Raw genomic sequence first — 20,052 nt, forward strand, 5'->3', positions numbered from 1 at the left:
TCAAGGAACAAAATAAATAGCAACTGTGTTGGATTATAGCTTTCCAAATAAAATATATCCATAAGACCATACTGATAAAAATAAATAATTACAGTAATAAATTATTGGCGAAGAAAAAATTCTTCTTTACCAACTTCTAATGAGGATAATTGAAAATCACCAGTAGAACACCACAGTGACCATTGCTGCAGGCAAGATCCGTGGATGAATGCTAACGTGGGAGAAACTTAAAGAAAAACAGGATATTTGTATAGACTGAACATATATTCTTTTTTTCTTGTGGTATGTGGGCCTCTCACTTTTGTGGCCTCTCCCATTGTGGAGCACAGGTTCTGGACACGCAGCATCAGTGGCCATGGCTCACAGGCCCAGCCGCTCTGCAGCATGTGGGATCCTCCCAGACTGGGGCATGAACCCATGTCCCTTGCATTGGCAGGCGGACTCTCAACCACTGTGCCACCAGGGAAGCCCCTGAATATATATTCTTAAAAATATTGGTCCATTGTTGTGGATGTTTTAACTTTGCTCACAAATTCTTTTATACTTGTCCCACCAAGATAACCTACATTCTTGAGTATGGGCTAAAATTAGTCAGTCATTCTTGATAAATAGAAAGGTAAAAACTGTAACTGTAGAATGGAGAAATCTGTGAGACACCACTCTACCCAAGTGTTCAAAGTCAGCATCACCTGTAAATCCAACTGACATCCTACCCCCGATATGATGTGATGAGAAGGGCAGTTAACTTCTGTGTTAGTCTTGCTAAACAGCCATAGCTGTACTGCTCATGAGAAAACATCAGACACACCCAGTCTGTGAAACATTCTATACAATACTTGCCCAGTAGTATTCAAAAGTGTCAAGGCTGTGACAAACAAGGAAGCATGAAAAATTATAATGGATTGGAGAAGACTTAGGAGACATGATGGCTAAATGCAAACTGGTCTCCTGGATTGGATGCAGGAAAATAAAAAGAATATTAGTGTGAAAAAAACAGTAAAATCAAAATTTTCTTTATTTTCTAACTTGGTAGAATGTTTAAATGATAATTTGTTAGTTTTCATAATTGTACCATGGTTATGTAAGATGCAGTATAAGTTGTGGGAAAGGCATATAGAACTCTCAACTATTTTTCAACTCTTTTGTAAATCTAAAACTATTTCAAAATACCTATTTTTTAAAAATGAAATCATTGTGTTCTTGCTCCTTTATAGCTCACTTTATTCTTCATCACTATATTGTTACCATTTTCCATGCTATTAAATATTCTACAAAATGTATTTTTTGAAGCATAGAATTACCTATCATATGGAGTTAACATAGCCTATTAAACAATTCCTGTGTTAAAACATGCGTATTTCCATTCTTTACTCTTATAGTTTTATGGTGACTGTTTTGTTTTATAATTCAGTTACTATTGCATTTCTACAAAAAATATAGTATAATGTTGTTTTTTAATTTCCTGTTATTTTATGTCCCAAAGACCAAGACCAAGGAGGAAAACAAGCAAAATATCAAATATGTATCAATAGATTCTGGTACTTAATTTCAACAAGCTAACAAAAGAACCCACAGTATTAGCAGAGAAAACTTGGATAAAGCAATTAGGTGCCAGAATTAAATGAGAAGATTCTAAAAGCAGAGATTTCATAGTCATACAATTAATAAGCACATGTTCTGAGTTCCTCTGGGTAAGGACTTGTTGAAAAGAATAAACACTGAAGAGGGGCACAAGTACGTGAGTGAAAGAATTTCTGTTTCCATTCCATGTGCATGATACTTCAGTGAAATTAAGCCATAATTAAAAGGTAGATCATAAAGAAACTGATAAATGCAAAGAAAATAATACATAGTAAGCTGAGAATGAACCCCCTGAAGATATCCATGTCTTAATCCCTGGAACTGTTACCTTATATTGCTTTCTTTAAAGGGGGGCCGCCTTTGCAGATGTGATTAATTTAAGAATATTGAGATAGAGTTTTTCCTGGATTACCTGGGTGGGCTCTAACTGCCAACGCATGTATACTTCTTATAAGAGGGAAGCAGAGGGAGATCTGACACAGAGAGAAGACAAAGTGAAGATGGAGCAGAAAGAGATTTGAAATGCTAGCTTTGAAGACTGGACTGATACAGCTATGAATCAACATATTCTGTAGGCACCAGAAGCTGGAAGAGGTAAGGAACAGATTCTTCCCTAGAGCTTCTAGAGTGAGCATGGCCCTGCTGACATCTTAATTTCATCACAGTGGTATAATTTCAGACTTTTGCCCAAAAGAACTGTAAGAGAATAAATTTCTGTTGTTTTAAGCCAAGCTTTTGTCATTTGTTACAGCCGCTATAGGAAACTAATACAGTATCGTAAAGCAAAAAGGGTTGAAATATATTTTTGAATTATTAATTAGAATGAACACTAAAATCTGCTTTATCAAAAAAATCAATTTTTGGTTCTAAGCATAAGAATTTTTAAAGAACCAATTCATTGAATAAATAAATCAATAACTGAAAATGCTAAAAGTAAATGAAGGTAAATAATAAAGATATAATTAAGTAATCATGAATTACTAAAAAATCATTATAACCAATACATTGCTAAATCTGAGCTTCTTAACTGAAAAAGCCAAAAATCTACTAATATATAAAATATACATATGTTATTACAGATATATATAGAAATATTACATCAATAGAGTATATATAGTCAATATATCATATAAGAAACAAAATGTAAACAAAATAGAATGGCAGGTACAGAGGAATAGATAATAAAACTACAAAAGAGCAATCAAGCAATAAAGTGGCAAGGTAAATTCACTGAGACCATTAAGGAGAAAATTACTTGGATCACATTAAAATTTTCCAGAGATTAGAAAATTCTGTGTTTGTATTTGTATTAATCAAAACATTTTTTTTGATGTGTGTGTGTAACTGTGTATGGGTGTTTGTATTCATCATTAATAGACATTAAAACCTGTCAGAAATAATGAGAAAAATAAAAATTCATGCAGATTATACCTGTAATTAGTGAGTCAAAAGCCTAAATAACAAAGGATTAATCTCCAAAATATACAAGCAGCTCATGCAGCTCAATATAAAAAAACAAACAACCCAATCCAAAAATGGGTGGAAGACCTAAGTAGACATTTCTCCAAGAAGACACACAGATGGCCAAGAGGCAAATGAAAAGATGCTCGACATTACTAATCATTAGAGAAATGCAAATCAAAACCCCTGTGATGTATCACCTCACACTGGCCAGAATGGCCATCATCAAAAATTCTACAAACAATAAATGCTGGAGAGGGTGTGGAGAAAAGGGAACCCTCTTGCACTGTTGGTGGGAATGTAAATTGATACAGCCACTATGGAGAACAGTATGGAGGTTCCTTAAAAAACTAAAAATAGGGGCTTCCCTGGTGGCCCAGTGGTTGAGAGTCCGCCTGCCGATGCAGGGGACACGGGTTCGTGCCCCGGTCCGGGAAGATCCCACATGCCGCGGAGCGGCTGGGCCCGTGAGCCATGGCCGCTGAGCCTGCACGTCCGGAGCCTGTGCTCCGCAACGGGAGAGGCCATAACGGTGAGAGGCCCGCATACCGCAAAAAAAAAAAGAAAAAAACAACTAAAAATAGAACTATCATATGACCCAGAAATTCCACTACTGGGCATATACCCTAAGGAAACCATAATTCAAAAAGATACATGTACCACAATGTTCACTGCAGCACTATTTACAATAGCCTGGACATGGAAACAACCTAAATGTCCATCGACAGATGAATGGATAAAGAAGATGTAGTACATATATACAGTGAAATATAACTCAGCCATAAAAAGGAATGAAATTGAGTCATTTGTAGTGAGGTAGATGGACCTAGAGTCTGTCATACAGTGTGAAATAAGGTAGAAAGAGAAAAACCAATACTGTATACTAACACATATATATGGAATCTAGAAAAAATGGTACTGATGAACCTAGTGGCAGGGCAGGAATAGAGACGCAGACATAGAGAATGGACTTGAGGACGTGGGGGGGAAGGGGAGGCTGGGAAGAAGTGAGAGAGTAGCACTGACATATATACACTACCATGTGTAAAACAGATAGCTAGTGGGAAGCAGCTGCATAGCACAGGGAGATCAGCTCGGTGCTTTGTGACCACCTAGAGGGGTAGGATGGGGAGGGTGGGAGGGAGGCTCTGGAGGGAGGGGATATACGTATACATATAGCTGATTCAGTTTGTTGTACAGCAGAAACTAACACAACATTTTAAAGCAATTATAATCCAATAAAGATGTAAAAAAACCCCTAAATGTAATGTTGCTAAATATTATTTGGCAGTGTATTAAAATAATAGCAATACTGGACCAAAAGATACTCATGAAGAGAAGGACTCAATTATTCAATATTCGTTAAAATACCCTACAAGATATTATAATAGTCCTTAAGACTTTGACAAAAAGTTTGCCCAAGATTAATATTGGTCACTCCTAACAGAATAAGTCACTTGTAAGTCACAGAAGTGAATTATTTTATAGAGGATGGGTGTAACACAGTCCTTTGAAGGCACAAATAGGAGTGTTAAACAGACCGTTTTTCAGGAGAGTTACGGAAAGGAAAAGATGTCAGAATTTGACAGAAACTCTGGAGAAAATGGCATGTTTCCTTTCTACAGTATATCCAAATGCAAACAGTAGATTTAGAAACAACCAGGATTGTTTAAACAATAGCAGAAGAAGTTAAATGAGGCTATTAATGGTACACACACACACACACACACACACACACACACACACACACACACACAACACCCCACTCAACTTAATCTGGTCAAAAGACAGAATTTCATAGTTAGTTTGACACGCAGAAGCAAACTGCGCTTCGGAAAATAAATCATAGGTTGGAGATAATATTTTTCATTTGACTTTGAATCTTGAAAACCATTACCCTCTGTCATAATGTATCTGTGTTTTAAAAAATATACAAAGTAAATAAACGGATATTTATTCAATTATTGATGGCATTATTTCAATTCTTGTGTCAGTTTCAGTTGTACCTAGTTTTAGAGGCTGAAACTAGGAAGTTAAACACTAATTCAAAAATAAGTGGTAAAGAGTTTTAACATTTAACACTTTATATATTTTATTTCAAAAGTGTCTTTTTCGTTAAGTGTACACTTTTATTGCCTGGTAGGAAAAAAGAGAACTAAGCAGTTAGTTGCAAAATCAGTTTAGATGAAGATTTGGAAAAGCAGCTGGTTGAAATAAAATGTATGCAGAGTAAACACTGTGAAGAATATCCATATTTTTTTCCAGAGAAGGAAATGTCTCTTGTCATGTCTGTTACATTTCATTGCACTACATTATGTGGTTTGAAATGACTCAACTTATATAAAAATAAGACATTTTAGAAAACAAACACAAAGCATAATATTCAAGAAACACATTTTCCTCAGATTGTTCTTATTTGAGAAATAAATGGATAAACACAGATTTTTATCATTCCAATGATCCAAGCTGCATGATATATTTTGAAATATATCCACAAATATGAATTTAAAGGATAACATATAGTAAGCATAATATTAAAAACGTATTAGATATTGCTAATATATTCTGAGCATTTTTCTTTATAAAGTGACATACTTTAAAGAAATAAATTTTAACTCAACAGAAAAATTATATTTGTTAATTTTTATAATAATGATTAGAAACAATGTGACCAGTTTGAAAAAAGAAGAGAATGAGCTTCAATATTCAGTATGTATATATGTATTTTTGTTATTTTATTGAAGTATAGTTGATTTACAATATTATACTAATTTCAGGTGTACAGCATAGTGATTCAGTATTTTTACAGATTATACTCCATTAAAAGTTATTACATGATAATAACTACAATTCCCTGTGCTACAAAATACATCCTTTTTGCTTATCTCCTTTACACACAGTAGTTTGTATCTCTTAATCCCATACTCCTAATTTGTCCCTCCTCCATTCCCTCTCCCCATTAGTAACCACTACTTAGTTTTCTATATCTGAGTCTGTTTTCATTTGGCATATATCAATATTCAATTGTGTTACTTTCTAGATTCTACGTATAAGTGATATCATACAGTATTTGTCTTTCTCTGATTTATTTCACTAAACACAATATTCTCCATGTTGCTACAAAGGGGAGAATTTCATTCTCTTTATTTTATAGCCGAGTAACATTCCATCATATATATATATATATATATATATATATATATATATATATATATATATACCCCACATATTTATCCATTTGTCTGTTGATGGTCACTTGGGTTGCTTTCATATCTTTGATATTGTAAATAGTACTGCTATGAACATCAAGATGCATGTATCTTTGGAATTAGTGTTTTCATTTCTTTCCAGATATATACCCAAGAGTAGAACTTCTGGATCATATGGTAGTTATATTTTCAGTTTTTTAAAGAACTTCCATACTGACTGCACCAATTCATGTGCCTTTTAGTCATATGTGTATCTTCTATTTTTTCTAAATTTTTAATTGTATTTAAAATACATACTGGAAGATCTCAATAGATATTTTTCCAGAGAAGACTTTCAGTATGTATTTTAAATACAATTTAAAAGGTACAAAAAAAGTGTAAGTGCAAACAATGAGGGCATTATAATGTATATAATCAAAAAAGGGTCATTCCCTGCATATATAAAGTAGTCCTAAATGTGAATAATGAAACAAAAAGACAAGTGTGCAATTAAAAATGTGAAAATAATGTAAATAGGTAATTCACAGTAAAGGAACAGAAATAAGCAACATGCATAAGAGGAGGACTGATTATGCCACCTGTAATCAGAAAAATTAAAATTAAAACAAAAAAATGGGATTTTGGTTTTCTCAGATTGGTAACGAAACTAATGTTGGAAAATATTAAATGTACATTATTTAGTGGGAAGGTAGAAGTAAACCCACATTACTAGAGGGAGAAAAATGATATATCAAAATTGTGTGGCAATTTTGAACACCTGGTAAAATTTTAAATGTGCCTGTTCTACAATCCAATCACTCTGAGTCTAGGAATACACATAGGGAAACTCATAAAAGGCCTAATGTCCAAGTCCCTAATGCCAGAATATCAATGGCATGACATAAATATTCTAATAGAGTGAAATTAATAAACAAAATGCAGCAATGAATACAAGGGAAAATATCAAATAAGAATGAGAAAGGGCTTCCCTGGTGGCGCAGTGGTTGAGAGTCCGCCTGCCAATGCAGGGGACACGGGTTCATGCCCCAGTCCAGGAGGATCCCACATGCCGCGGAGCGGCTGGGCCCGTGAGCCATGGCCGCTGGGCCTGCGCATCCGGAGCCTGTGCTCCGCAGCGGGAGAGGCCACAACAGTGAGAGGCCTGCGTACCGCAAAAAAAAAAAAAAAGAATGAGAAACCTTGCCATTTATCAATGAAGCTGACACTCTAAGACTTTTTATTTAGTAAAAAAAAAAAAACAAAAAAAAAACGGTGAAGAATAAAACAACTGATATAACAATTTTAAAGCACAAAGTAAATTATACATGTAATGTATGAATACAAATGTAGAGTATTGGACTGAAGAGTTCACTGCAAGAACATGATGATGAGAGGGAAATGGAGGTGATGAGAGGGGAGTTCAAATGTATCTGTACTTCATTATTTCTTATAATGAAAACCAATGAAATAAATCCAAATAAATATTAGCAAGTATTAATTCCAGGATGTAAGAACATGTGTCTCATCTTCATTTCTGTGCTTTTCCACATTTTAAAATACTCCCCAAATAACAAATTTTATAAAATTCAAACAATAATACCCAAGAATAAAAAAGAAATTCTTACAAGAGTTGAGCATTGAAATTGTTTTAAAAACCCTTTATGATTTGGTTTTAATAGAAAATGAGCCTAATTTAAATCATGTTAAGGTAAATAAAAACTTCAACTTAGAAAAGAATTTTCAAAATACCAATAAAATAAGCACAATTTAAAATAACGTAAACCTAGCTAAATTGTTTCAAGAGTAATTAAAAACTTGCATAGACTTAAAATGACTAAAGAAATTGAGAACATTATCTGAACACAACATTCCCTCGAATGTACCCATTCAGGCCCACCTTAATAATCTCCCTTTCTTAAAGTCTACTGTGCCATGTAATATATCTTAATCATGAGAGTGACATGCATCATAACCACAGTAATGGGGAACAAGGTGTGGACACCAGAGAGTGGAAAATCTTGGGAGCCACTTTAGAATTCTTCCTATCACACTTACTAAATTGTACAAGGAAGAGAGTAACCTAGTCAAAGGTTTGGCTTAGTACTTGATGTTCTCCATACATTCCTGATACTATTAATTTAAAAATAAGAGGCAAATAATACATTCTTAAAACTCTCTCATTTCAACAGATCTAATTTTTAAAATAAAACAACAGAAATAGTTGCATAAATGTCAGTAATAAAGATCATTCTCATCATCTTTCATTGTCATTTTTTGGAGATTATTTGAGAAGCTCTGGTCAATGCAAATACATGAAAAAGATATAATGATTATCAATATTTGAAGAAAGGAGAAAATACAATTATATGCAATAATGTAGCTATCTGGAAAAGTGAGCAAATGAGCTAAAAATATTAAAATCAAATAATTTAGAAGCATTGGTATTTACAAACTTCTTATGCAAAATTAATGTTATCTATATACAAACAGTGATTAATTTAAGAAAATAAGGAGAACATACCTTATTCATAGATACAACAACACAAAAATAAAAATGAGTAGTTAGGAATAAGCTTTAAAAATGAAGTACCTATGAAAAGCACAAAATTCACCTAAATAATAAAAAGCTAAAGTAGATATAACATTTAATGATATACAACTATTATGCCATTTCAAATTTATCTGTAGATAGTTTTTTCCATAACACGTTTTGGAAAAACCCAAACTTTTTGGCCAAGCCAATAAATCAGTTAAATTCAAATGCTAATAGTATTAGAGCATTGAGATATTCACAAAGTGAACTTACTGGGTTAATATGGATGCCAAACTCTACAAAACATTTTTTCAAGATGAATAACAAAGATGTACTTTCTCCTGTTTACTAAAATGAATGAGAATATCACTGCAAACAGTAATGTTGTTGGCCAAGGATCAGAATGAAAAACACAGAAAATAAAATTAAGCTAATAAATAAATCTACACCCTTTATCTTAACTTTACCCACACATTCACAAAAACAGAGTAATACAAACAACGGATTATATATTGAAAGATCAAATGCAGTACAGTAAGAACATATGTTTGTATATCTGTATGTTTGTAGTTAAGAACTTAGCTGTATTATATCCTTCAAATTTCAACTAATTGAAGAAAGTTCTAAGAGCTGCAAAATAAAACTAATAATGTACTTTGAGCCAGAAATAATTCTGCTTTTAGGATTTATTATAACAATATCAGATACCTGGAAAACAAACTATGTACAAGTCTTTTCTTAATAGTTGTATTTGAAACATTTCTAAAAACACAAGCTATTTACATAGAATTTATTACTTATTTACACCTGTAAGTTTGGAAATACTATAAACAATAAAAATCAAATTTAGAGGACTAAATCACTAGGAAAATATTAAAAATACATAAATTTAAGAAGCATGTTTTATAAAATAAATATGATTTTAGGTAAAATATATATGTAGCCATATATGTATAGAAAAAGTAATTTGGAGTAATTTTGAAATAAAACTTTTTTCAGATTCTTCTTTGTAATATTTTTGTAGTCTCTAAACTTTTTACAAGAACTTGTTAGTTTAAACATCAACCTAAATACAAAATAAGTAGAATAATTAAAAAAATAGAGTGAAGAAATTCTATCATTAATCCAACTAGATTTCACAGTAATTACTACTCTTCACTCTTTAGGAAGTCAAGTACTTAACGCAGCCTAGAAAGAAATCTATGCAATTATCAAACAGTTATTTTTAAAAGCTAAGTAAAACCTTCATCTCCTTCAATTGCAGTCACAACCTCTGTACTTTTCCACTTCTTTTTGAGAAACTCAAGTAATAATTCTAATTATAGTCCTCTGTGTTTTGCTTTTATGTATTTCTTATGGATCTCTATTTTCCATTTGGTCTCTGGTCATTCTTTTTTTTTTTTTTGGCCAGGAAAATATATTATAACATCTTCCCAGTGAAAAATAGATATTTAAAATAATATTTCATCTTAATTTCCCTTTGTCCTTCATTTGGAATTTATTCCTACAACTTTAGTTTACATTTCTCAGTCTCCATCACCCTATGCATTATTATATCTTCAAAAAAGGTAAAATATGAACACAAGATATTAAAACACTGATGATATGCTATTTAAAGAATATCAACAAAAACTTTTAAATAATATTTCCTTCCTTTGATGAAACAAAAAATAAAATTCCAATTTTATATTTTTCCTAAATAACTCACATTGAACAAGATTCATTAGGTCATTATGCAATTGAAATAGTTGCTAGCACTTCTTAAATACCTAAGTTTTATAAATTGTATAATAAATAAGTAATACATCAAAGAGAAGAAAATAAATAAAGGTAGAGGACCAAAAATATTTTTGAAGAAGGTTTATTTTGGAGAGCGAAAATTCTTTTTTCCTCAAAATGACAAAAATTCCTGAAACCAAAATTAAACCACTGATTTGAATTCCCAATCTGTCCCATTTAGTTTTTTCTATTTTATTTCATGCTGAAAAAATACATTACACTTATGCTCTAGCTGTTAACATCACACTCAGAAATGTTTCCATGAAGTTATATTACATTTGTCTATCAGAACTTTTTAGCTCTTTAATATCCATAGGTCTATCCAACCTCTGATGAGTTTTCCAATTTCCTACCAATTATATGATTATTAGTTTCCAAAGAAAAGTTTAGAAACATAACTTCTCAGTTATTTCATTTCAAGTAGTTTCGAGATCAAAAAGAAACAAACAAAAACTAGTCACTAATATAAATCCTAATTCAGTGGCAACAGAGATTGGTCATGTTAACAGTGTAAATTTCAGATACCAATGTAACCACATTCATATAATGCACTCGACATAACTGCAGCCTTCTGTGGAAACCAGCCAATTTAAGACACATTGGGTCTTCAAATTCACCCCAAAGACATTCTCATTCATATAAGCCCCTTCTAAACTATTTTGCACAGCTGGGAGGATCTTGCACCTTCAGTCTTTTGAGGGAATGAGGTTCCACAACCGACTTAAGATAGGGTCTGTGAAGAGTTAGAAGGGGAAGCTGGGATGAAGTGAGAGACTAGCATTGACATATCCACACTACCAAATGTAAAATAGATAGCTAGTGGGAAGCAGCTGCATAGCACAGGGAGATCAGCTCGGTGCTTTGTGTCTGTCCACCTAGAGGGGTGGGATAGGGAGGATGGGAGGGAGACGCAAGAGGGAGGGGATATGCGGATATATGTATACATATAGCTGATTCACTTTGTTATACAGCAGAAACTAACACAACATTGTAGAGCAATTATACTCCAATAGAGATGTAAAAAAAAAGTTAATTCTTCAAGCTAACAAATGGGTTCTAGCTCTAACTATACAACTAACATGTTTATATTCTTGGACAAATAATGTATTTTTTCCAATATCTTGGTTTCCTCATCTGATATATGAGGGAGTTGGACTTAAGTTCTTTTCTACTATAAGACTCTGGTACAGAAAAATAATTCCTCTATTCTAGAAAGTGCAATAGGTGTCAGAGAAAAAGGAAAATTTGGAGATGGTATTAATAGTAAAATTTATCTAATTCATTTCTTACATTGAAAAAAGGAAGCAAGTCCTAAAGATGCTAAGTATTTAATTTTTAATAGATCACAAGTTCAATTTATGCCCAAATTTCTAAGATCCACATAAATGCTATATCCATAGTTTGATGATATATATAATGTGAGCTTACACTTCTTATATGCCAAATACGTTTCTAAATATGGAGCAGAAGTAGGCAGGTCTGATGCCAGTGAAAGGAGAGAAGAGGGAAGGAATGATTGGGTAGGAAGAGCTTCAGACCCCGGTATTAGTCTTCCAGGGCTGCCATAACGAAATGTCACAGACTGGGGATTTAAATAACAGAAATTAATTTTATCATAGTTCTGGAGGTCGGAAGTCCAAGATCAACGTTTTGGCAGGTTTGGTTTTTCCTGAAGCCTTGCTTCTTGGCCACCTTCTCACTGCATCCTCATCAGACCTTTCCTCTGTGTGTACTCATCCTTGCTGTCTCTTCTTCTTATACAGACACTGGTCATATTGGATTAGGGCTTTACACTTATGACCTCATTTTTAAGGTCATAAGTCATTACCTCCTTAAAGGCTCTCTCACTCTGAATATAGTCATATTGGAGGTTTGGCCTTCAACATAAATTTGAGAGGGTACACTATTTTATCCATAACAAACGCTAGTGCAGTCATGAGAAAGTATCAGCCAGGCTGACATGGAGCCCCTCAGCAAAATTGCAGGTTACAGGAGCCCCATGTTAGACAGCATTGGCCTGGATCTAATTCCCCTGCAGAGCTCACCCACTAGCCGACATTAGCCTGGAGCAAGTGTGGCTTCAATGGACCCAAACTATGTCTGATTGAAGCTTGCAGTCAACTCTGCTATCCTGTTGCAGGTTCTCGGTGGTTCTGCCTCATCAGGTCATGGTCTTCCTCTGAGAAAAGTGGACACTATCACCATTATAAGCCACAGGGACAGAGTGATAATGAATGTTGAGATTCACAGGAATCTGTGCAAGTAGCTAATTGATTGTGGTATACCTATTAAGGGCTTTCTACAGCTATATTGGCAGGAAAAGAGTGAAGGTAAATCTAATTCAAGACATCATAGAGGATATTCACAATCTCTTACCCAGTTCCTAGACCTAAGTCACTTTTCAAACCTATATCCCCTTGATTGAGGACAACTTCCTCTGAGCAATGACCCTGCAATGTGACCTTGTAACCTTGGAGAAAGATTTTGAATATACACTGTAAGAAAGACTCTATAGCCATTTTCTAGGTACTATGTGCTGAAGAAGGAAATATACACAAACCTTCTGAGAGTTTTTGAATACCTGGTCTAAATTTCTTCTAATCTGTGGAAATCCAACAGAATGAGATGAAAACCCAAGCCCTTTCTATATATCAATATATACAGATCTTTCTCGATTTATGATGGGATTATATCCCAATAAACCCATCATAAGTTGAAAATATCTCAAGTCGAAGACATTTAATACACCTAACCTACCAAATATCACAGCTAAGCCTAGCCTACTTAAACATGCTCAGAACACTTCCATTAGCCCATGGTTGGACAAATTTATCTAACACAAAGCCTGTTTTACAACAGTGTTGAATATCTCATGTACTTTATTGAATATTGTACTGAAAGTGAAAAATTGAATGGCCCTGTGGGTACAGAATGGTTGAAAGTGTATTGGTTGTCTACCCCCATGATTTTGAGACTGATTGGGAGCTTTGGCTCACTGCCGCTGCCCAGTATCACCAGAGAGTATTGTACTGCATATCCGTAGCCTGAGAAAATTTGAAAATTCAAAATTTGAAGTATGGTTTCTACAGAATTCATAACACTTTTGTACCGTCAAAAAGTAAAAAAATATTGTAAGGCCAAAAAATCTTAAGTTGAACCATCCTAAGTCAGTACCTGGTACCAGAATGTATAGAAAGAATTGACTCACCATTCTAGCACTTGCCTCCAATTGTTAATCCCCACATATTTTCCTAACTAGGACACTAAGCACTATTACAGTAGAAAAAGGCAAGAGGAAGCTGGTGGAAATACTCAACTACTCACTCACTGGACAGAACCAAATAAAAGACAATAACATATCCCGGGGGAATTATGGGGGCAAATATTACCATCAGTGTCTTGAAGTTGTGATTATAATCATTTGAGTTGTGATTGTAACACATTCCCTTTACTCACATGTTTGACTGATGCAGAAAGAAGCCAGATTTATACTGGAGAAACTAGATTGATGCCACGATAGAATACTGATGCCAATGGCAGCTACTGGTCTGTATGTGGTATCCTACTTGAAATCAAGCCAGTTCCTATTGCATGGTAGGCAGCAATTAACCTAGGACTTTTTTCTAGCCTAATGAGTAAAGATAGCCAGGAACAGGGAGAGCAGTGCAGATTTGCTCTCTGGTACACAATAGTCTAGAAAGACTTGACTGTCTTGGTTTCACATAGAAAAACACCCAGCCCATCACATTAATGAAATTATGCCAACTGTATCTGAAATACAGAAAACAGCAAAAACCGCAGATGCATTAGTCAAATGCATGCAGGTCCAAGGGTGGGAGTTAAACTCCAAAAATGTTGAGGGTCCTGCCAATTCTTTCTTGGGATCCTTTGGTGTGATGTGTGTTGAGCTCCCTCCTCTAAGTTGAGAAACAGTTTGCTGCTCCTTGCACAATGCTTGTGGGAAACCTGATTTTCGAAGCAACACATGTCACATCCGAGTGTGCCGCTCAATCCATTAGTGAATAACTCAAAATACTGCCAGTTTTGAATGGTGTCCAGATATAAGAAGGACTTTTAGTAGCACAAGGCTGACACTCATGCTTCTCTGTCATTTGAACCTTTATGACCCAAGAGATCCCATTATTTTTTTAACATCTTTATTGGAGTATAATTGCTTTACAATGGTGTGTTAGTTTCTGCTTTATAACAAAGTGAATCAGTTATACATATACATATGTTCCCATATCTCTTCCCTCTTGCGTCTCCCTCCCTCCCACCCTCCCTATCCCACCCCTCTAGGTGGTGAGGTATTTTTGTCTGACAGGTATGCTGCAAGGAGCCTCTGGTAAGAGGAACAAGAGAATTCTGATGATTATTCTCTACCTTAAAAGCAGTCTGGGTCCTGTTAGAGACTAAATATCTGATCTTGGGACACCAAGTGTCCATGTAATCCAAACTTCCTTTTGTTAAGTTGGTGTTGTCCGACCCATTAGATCATACATTTCTACATATAATAGCATACACTTCTTAACTGGAATTGGTATGTATTGGTTCTGGCGCAAGCACATATTACTTGCTTTAAAGTTGTCTCAGATTCCCATGGTATGTATTTTTCCTGACTCACCAATTCTCTCTCGACTCACAACTTTCATATAATGGAGAGTAAAATCACCAGATTAAAGAAGAGGAAAAAGTACAGATCTAGTTTACAGATGATTATGACATGCAGGCCATAGCTGGTAATAGTAATCATTGCACTAAAGCTTCCCTTGGAGACATCCCAAAAGACAATGGTGAAAAAAAAAAATCTTTCCAACTGGAATAACTTTGGCAACACGCATAATTTTCCGTTTTGTGTAAACAGTGAAATACCCTGAGTTATAAATTAATTCATAGGCAGTAGCTAATGCATTGGTCAAACGGTCAGAAACTTAGAAAGGATGAAACTGGAAGACTGATGATAAGGAAGCCTGATGGAGAGGTGTATTGATGAGTCTATAAGAAAGGGTACAGAAGGTGAAGATTTCTGCATCATACATTAATGCCCTCCATGGGACATTCATAGCAAAGAATGATATAAAACAATGTATATGAAGATATGTCTCCTGCATGTCAACTTCTATTCCTAGTCAACTTGGTATTTACTGAGTGGGTCTATGTACAAAATTTCTGTGATGGAGCCTACGAATAGTTTTAATGTAGTGAACTTTCCTTCACCAAAGCAGATCTAGCTACTAAAACTACTGATTATTCATTCTTTGCCAACAGCAAAGCCCAAAGCTAGACCCAGATAGGACACCATGTTCTGGGTTACCAGTCAGCTTCTTGGTGAAGCTGGATCCCTGCCATCATGAAGAGGGCAACCATGAGTTTTATGAGGAAGTGATTGGCAGAAGCCAGCTATACAAACCAATATATATGAGACCACTAAGAGATGGATCCTGTGGGAATCAAAATTTGTGTAATCTTCCAACCTAGCTGATAACAGTGGATAAGGGAACTCTGAAGGTTAGTGGAAGAAGGAAAGGTGTGAATATCAGCTCAGATATCATTATTAGATACAGAAATAAGATCTGAAGTACCTATATTTTATAGTGATTGTTTCTTTATTTGCTGTTTATATGATAAGTAATGGTGGATGTTAATATTTACTTACAGGTTCCAGGTTTGTAGGATTGAATCTATATGACCTGTGGCAATATGACAGTGAAACTTTAAGTTTCTCATGCACTAGGGGTATGTTCCTGCTTACATCTCCTGCATCTTCTCCATAGTACTTTGTGACTATATCCCTTAAAGTATCCTAGATAAACTTGTTCAGGTATCTTACTTGCTCTGTTAAAGTGTACATCATTAATAGCGGAGGTTTTCCTACTCTAATTGTTTTCATCTGCAACACTCATAGGTGTTTTGAACATAGTAAATGCTCAACAAATATTAATTGCATTGAAATATTATAGATGACGATATTGCAGATAAATATTTGCTCATGGAAAAATTCTGGCTTAAGGGGGAAGTTATCTTTTCTGAAAAGTGGTACTATATTCTTAAAATTTTAAAATTAATTTCTATCACTTAAAAAATGTCTGATCATATGTTTAGCATTTGATAGCATTTCGCAGTATCCTAATATCTTTATAAAGGTGATAAAATGAATTAAAATATAAATCTCATTGCATGTATACAAGCTACATGTATCAAGTCAGTTTCACCTTCAATGAAGTTTTCAGTTTTGGTTACCTCACCTCTAGATAAACCTAACAGAAATACAAAAAGCTCAGTGAAGGACAATGAAAAGGACTGTAATCATGAGTAATACTATAGGAGGGGACTCCAAATGAAGGGGATATTAAAAAGAGTAGGCTGAATTGCTCTGAGAAGGCAAAAGGGAAAAGGTGATAAAGTAGAAGCATATTAAGTAAAGAACAGAATAAAATAGATACACAGAAATTCTTCTCTTTTACCCTTCCTTACAATTCAAGGACAGTGGATAAAACCCAAGTGCCTAAAAGATGAACATAAAGGTCTTCTTCCTTGTAAATAATTGTCAAGAAATAGTTTCAATGTTCCTGTCTGCTCCATACCTAATTGGGAAAATAAATGAACACCTCTATGCCTCCATTTTCCAATATTTGTATGACAGAATGTTAGATAATAAAAGGACTAAAGAAATCCTAAGTTAGACTAGACTAAAGGAAATTGAGGCCCAGACAGTTTGTTACTCATATGCATCCACAAACCTAATCAGCTGGGGAGCTGTTTCCTGGGTTCTTATATCAGGGGTCTTCAAGCACTCCATGGTTACCTCCAGAGTAGTCACTGTGTACACTGTAGATGTCTCACAGCTCATTTACTTGTATACATCAATACACAAAAATACACTATGTGCACTGTACATTGTATATACAGTGTACATTGTATATTTGATGCACCAGAAATTTATTTTAATGCTTTTTACTATTTATCTCTTTATTTCAAGGTACTTAAGTGAATGTACTATCCAGTTGTCATCAATCCACATGCAAAATGATTTCTATCAATTCACATATGAATTGATAAGTATCCTGAATATTTATAATGTAGAGTACTGGTAGAAAATATGTTAATATCACAAAACCAAATATTATTTTTTTTCTGGAATGAGTTGAACAATTAATTGACGCCATGTAGAATTTAAAATTTTTCATATCTGTTATTTTTGACATTTTCCCTCATATTCTTAGTCCAATATTAAATTTAAATTGTTGCCATCATTAAGCATACATCAGCATCTTGATTTTCCTAAGTCAGTGGTTGGCATAAAAAACTTTCTATTATTTTGAAATAACAAAGGAGGAACATATTTACAGTAAAATCCAAATTGAAGAAATTAAAAACTGGCCTAAATTCAAATATTTTACACAGTCGGTCTCAGAGACAATATTAAGATTCAGTGCCAAAGCTCCTGTCAACAGATCCTCCAAAAAATGCTTCTTATAGTGTTTTTGCCTTTCCGACTTACCTACTCCCAGTCTACTCTAGGTACATGTCATGACTCCCCCAAGTGCAGATCAAGCTTTTGCTACATATGTGGGTCTAGGCACTTTCCACATGCTTCTAGAATAGCATACACTTAGCCCTTCATAGCAGTTATAACACTGTATCAAAACTTCTTGTTACCTACTTCCTGTATACCCGCTATGTGAAATTACATTATTTCAGTGATGTCTATTTAAGTCTGTGTAACTAAAACCAAATGAAATGGCTTACACTAAATAATTGTCCAATAAACATTTACTACAAACTAGAAAGTTGAGAAATGAATGATGAATTACTGCTGCTTTTCAAAACTATTCTATTATAGTACTTTCAGGCCAACTGAAACTTGGGTTATGCCTCCATATCTTAAAGTCTGTATAGACTATACAGTAGGATGGATTGTCTTACTGATTTCAACTATCCCTTCTCCTTTATAGAAGAGCATTACACATTCCTGCTCATTGCCTTACAGTACCTCATGTAAGGCATGCGCTTCTCCACCCACTCATGTTGGGCTTGATCATATGACTTATTTTGGCCAGTAGAATGTTCGCAGAAGTGACACTGTGCCAGTTCACTGCAGAAGCCATTAAGAGACATCAGCTACTGCTATCAACTGTCCTGCTCTTTTCCCTCTACCATGGAAATAAATAACTCTTATAAATAAAAGTGTTGCTCCTTTCAAATAGATTATAAAATGAAGATGATAAAGCAGAGCTGAATCTCACTCCTGGGCATATACCTGGAGAAAACCATATTTCAAAAAGATACATGCACCCCAATGTTCACTACAGCTCTATTTACAATAGCCAAGACATGGAAGCAACCTAAATGTCCATCAATAGAGGAATGGATAAAGAAGATGTGGTACATATATAGCATGGAATATTACTCAGCCATAAAAAAGAACAAAATAATGCCACTTACAGCAACATGGATGGACCTAGAGATCGTCATACTGAGTGAAGTAAGTCAGATACAGAAAGACAAATATCATATAATATCACTGATGTATAGAATCTAAAAAAATGGGTACAAATGAACTTGTTTACAAAACGGAAGTAGAGTCACGGATGTAGAAAACAAACTTATGGTTACCAGGAGATAAGGGGGAGAGGGATGAACTGAGAGATTGGGACTGACATATACACACTAATATATATAAAATAGTTAACTAATAAGAATATGCTGTATAGCACTGGGAACTCTACTCAATACTCTGTAATGGCCTATATGGGAAAAGAATCTTAAAAAAAAAAAGAGTGGCTATATGTATATGTATAACTGATTCACTTTGCTGTACACCTGAAACTAACACAACATTGTAAATCAACTACACCCCAATAAAAATTAAAAAAAAAAAGCAGAGCTGAGCAAAGCTTCAACAGCTAAAGCCAATAGCTGACAAAATATATTAAAATCAACAAATTACAATCTACAGATAAGTAAATGTCTATTATTTTAAGTCACTGATTTTTCATTATTACATCAAATCTAACTTAAACACAGATTTTAGTGCCTAGACATTTGGGTGTTACTGCAACAAAACTGTCAAAAGATCAACCAATTATATTAAAAAACAAGCCTAAGATTATTACGTTTTCAGTCATTTTTAAAAGTATCTGGATAGAATCAGACTGAGAAAACTGGTCAGCCATCAAGGCAGATACATTCTCAGATTATTCTTCAAGTGGGTCCAAGGAGGAATTTGGGAAAAAAAAGACCTCCAAAGACTCAAAGAAAAATTCAGGGAGATGAGCGGGCTGGAAAGCAATACAAGAGAGGAGTTGAACTAGGACCCTACTCTCAGGATGAAAAGTGCCTGTTATGTTTGCATATTAGGATTTCAGAATTGCTACAGGTCAGTGACCGATGTGTACTTCCGTTTTTCCCATTTCCAAGTCAAGGGGTTTACTGAGGTTTATTGTCTCTGTGTCATCTTTATATGTTCTTTGTGGCTATGTGTCCTCTATGGCCATGATGGATACTCAC

General features: G+C 34.4%; 1 protein-coding gene across 3 annotated transcripts in view; it reads right to left on the bottom strand.

The window, feature by feature from the left end:
- Window positions 1–20,052, bottom strand: part of LOC307184502 (uncharacterized protein) — a 300,163-nt gene that overhangs the window by 57,359 nt on the left and 222,752 nt on the right. Inside the window, exon 3 of one of the 3 annotated variants that reach the window (XM_079918034.1) lies at window positions 6,725–7,392. The exons of the other annotated variants lie outside the window; for them this stretch is intronic. The gene's annotated coding sequence lies outside the window, so the exon portion shown is untranslated. Of the gene's footprint in view, window positions 1–6,724; window positions 7,393–20,052 lie in introns of those variants that run through there. 3 annotated transcript variants of the gene reach the window in all.

This window comes from Stenella coeruleoalba (assembly GCF_951394435.1).
Source record: "Stenella coeruleoalba genome assembly, chromosome: 3".
Taxonomy (NCBI): Eukaryota; Metazoa; Chordata; class Mammalia; order Artiodactyla; family Delphinidae; genus Stenella; species Stenella coeruleoalba.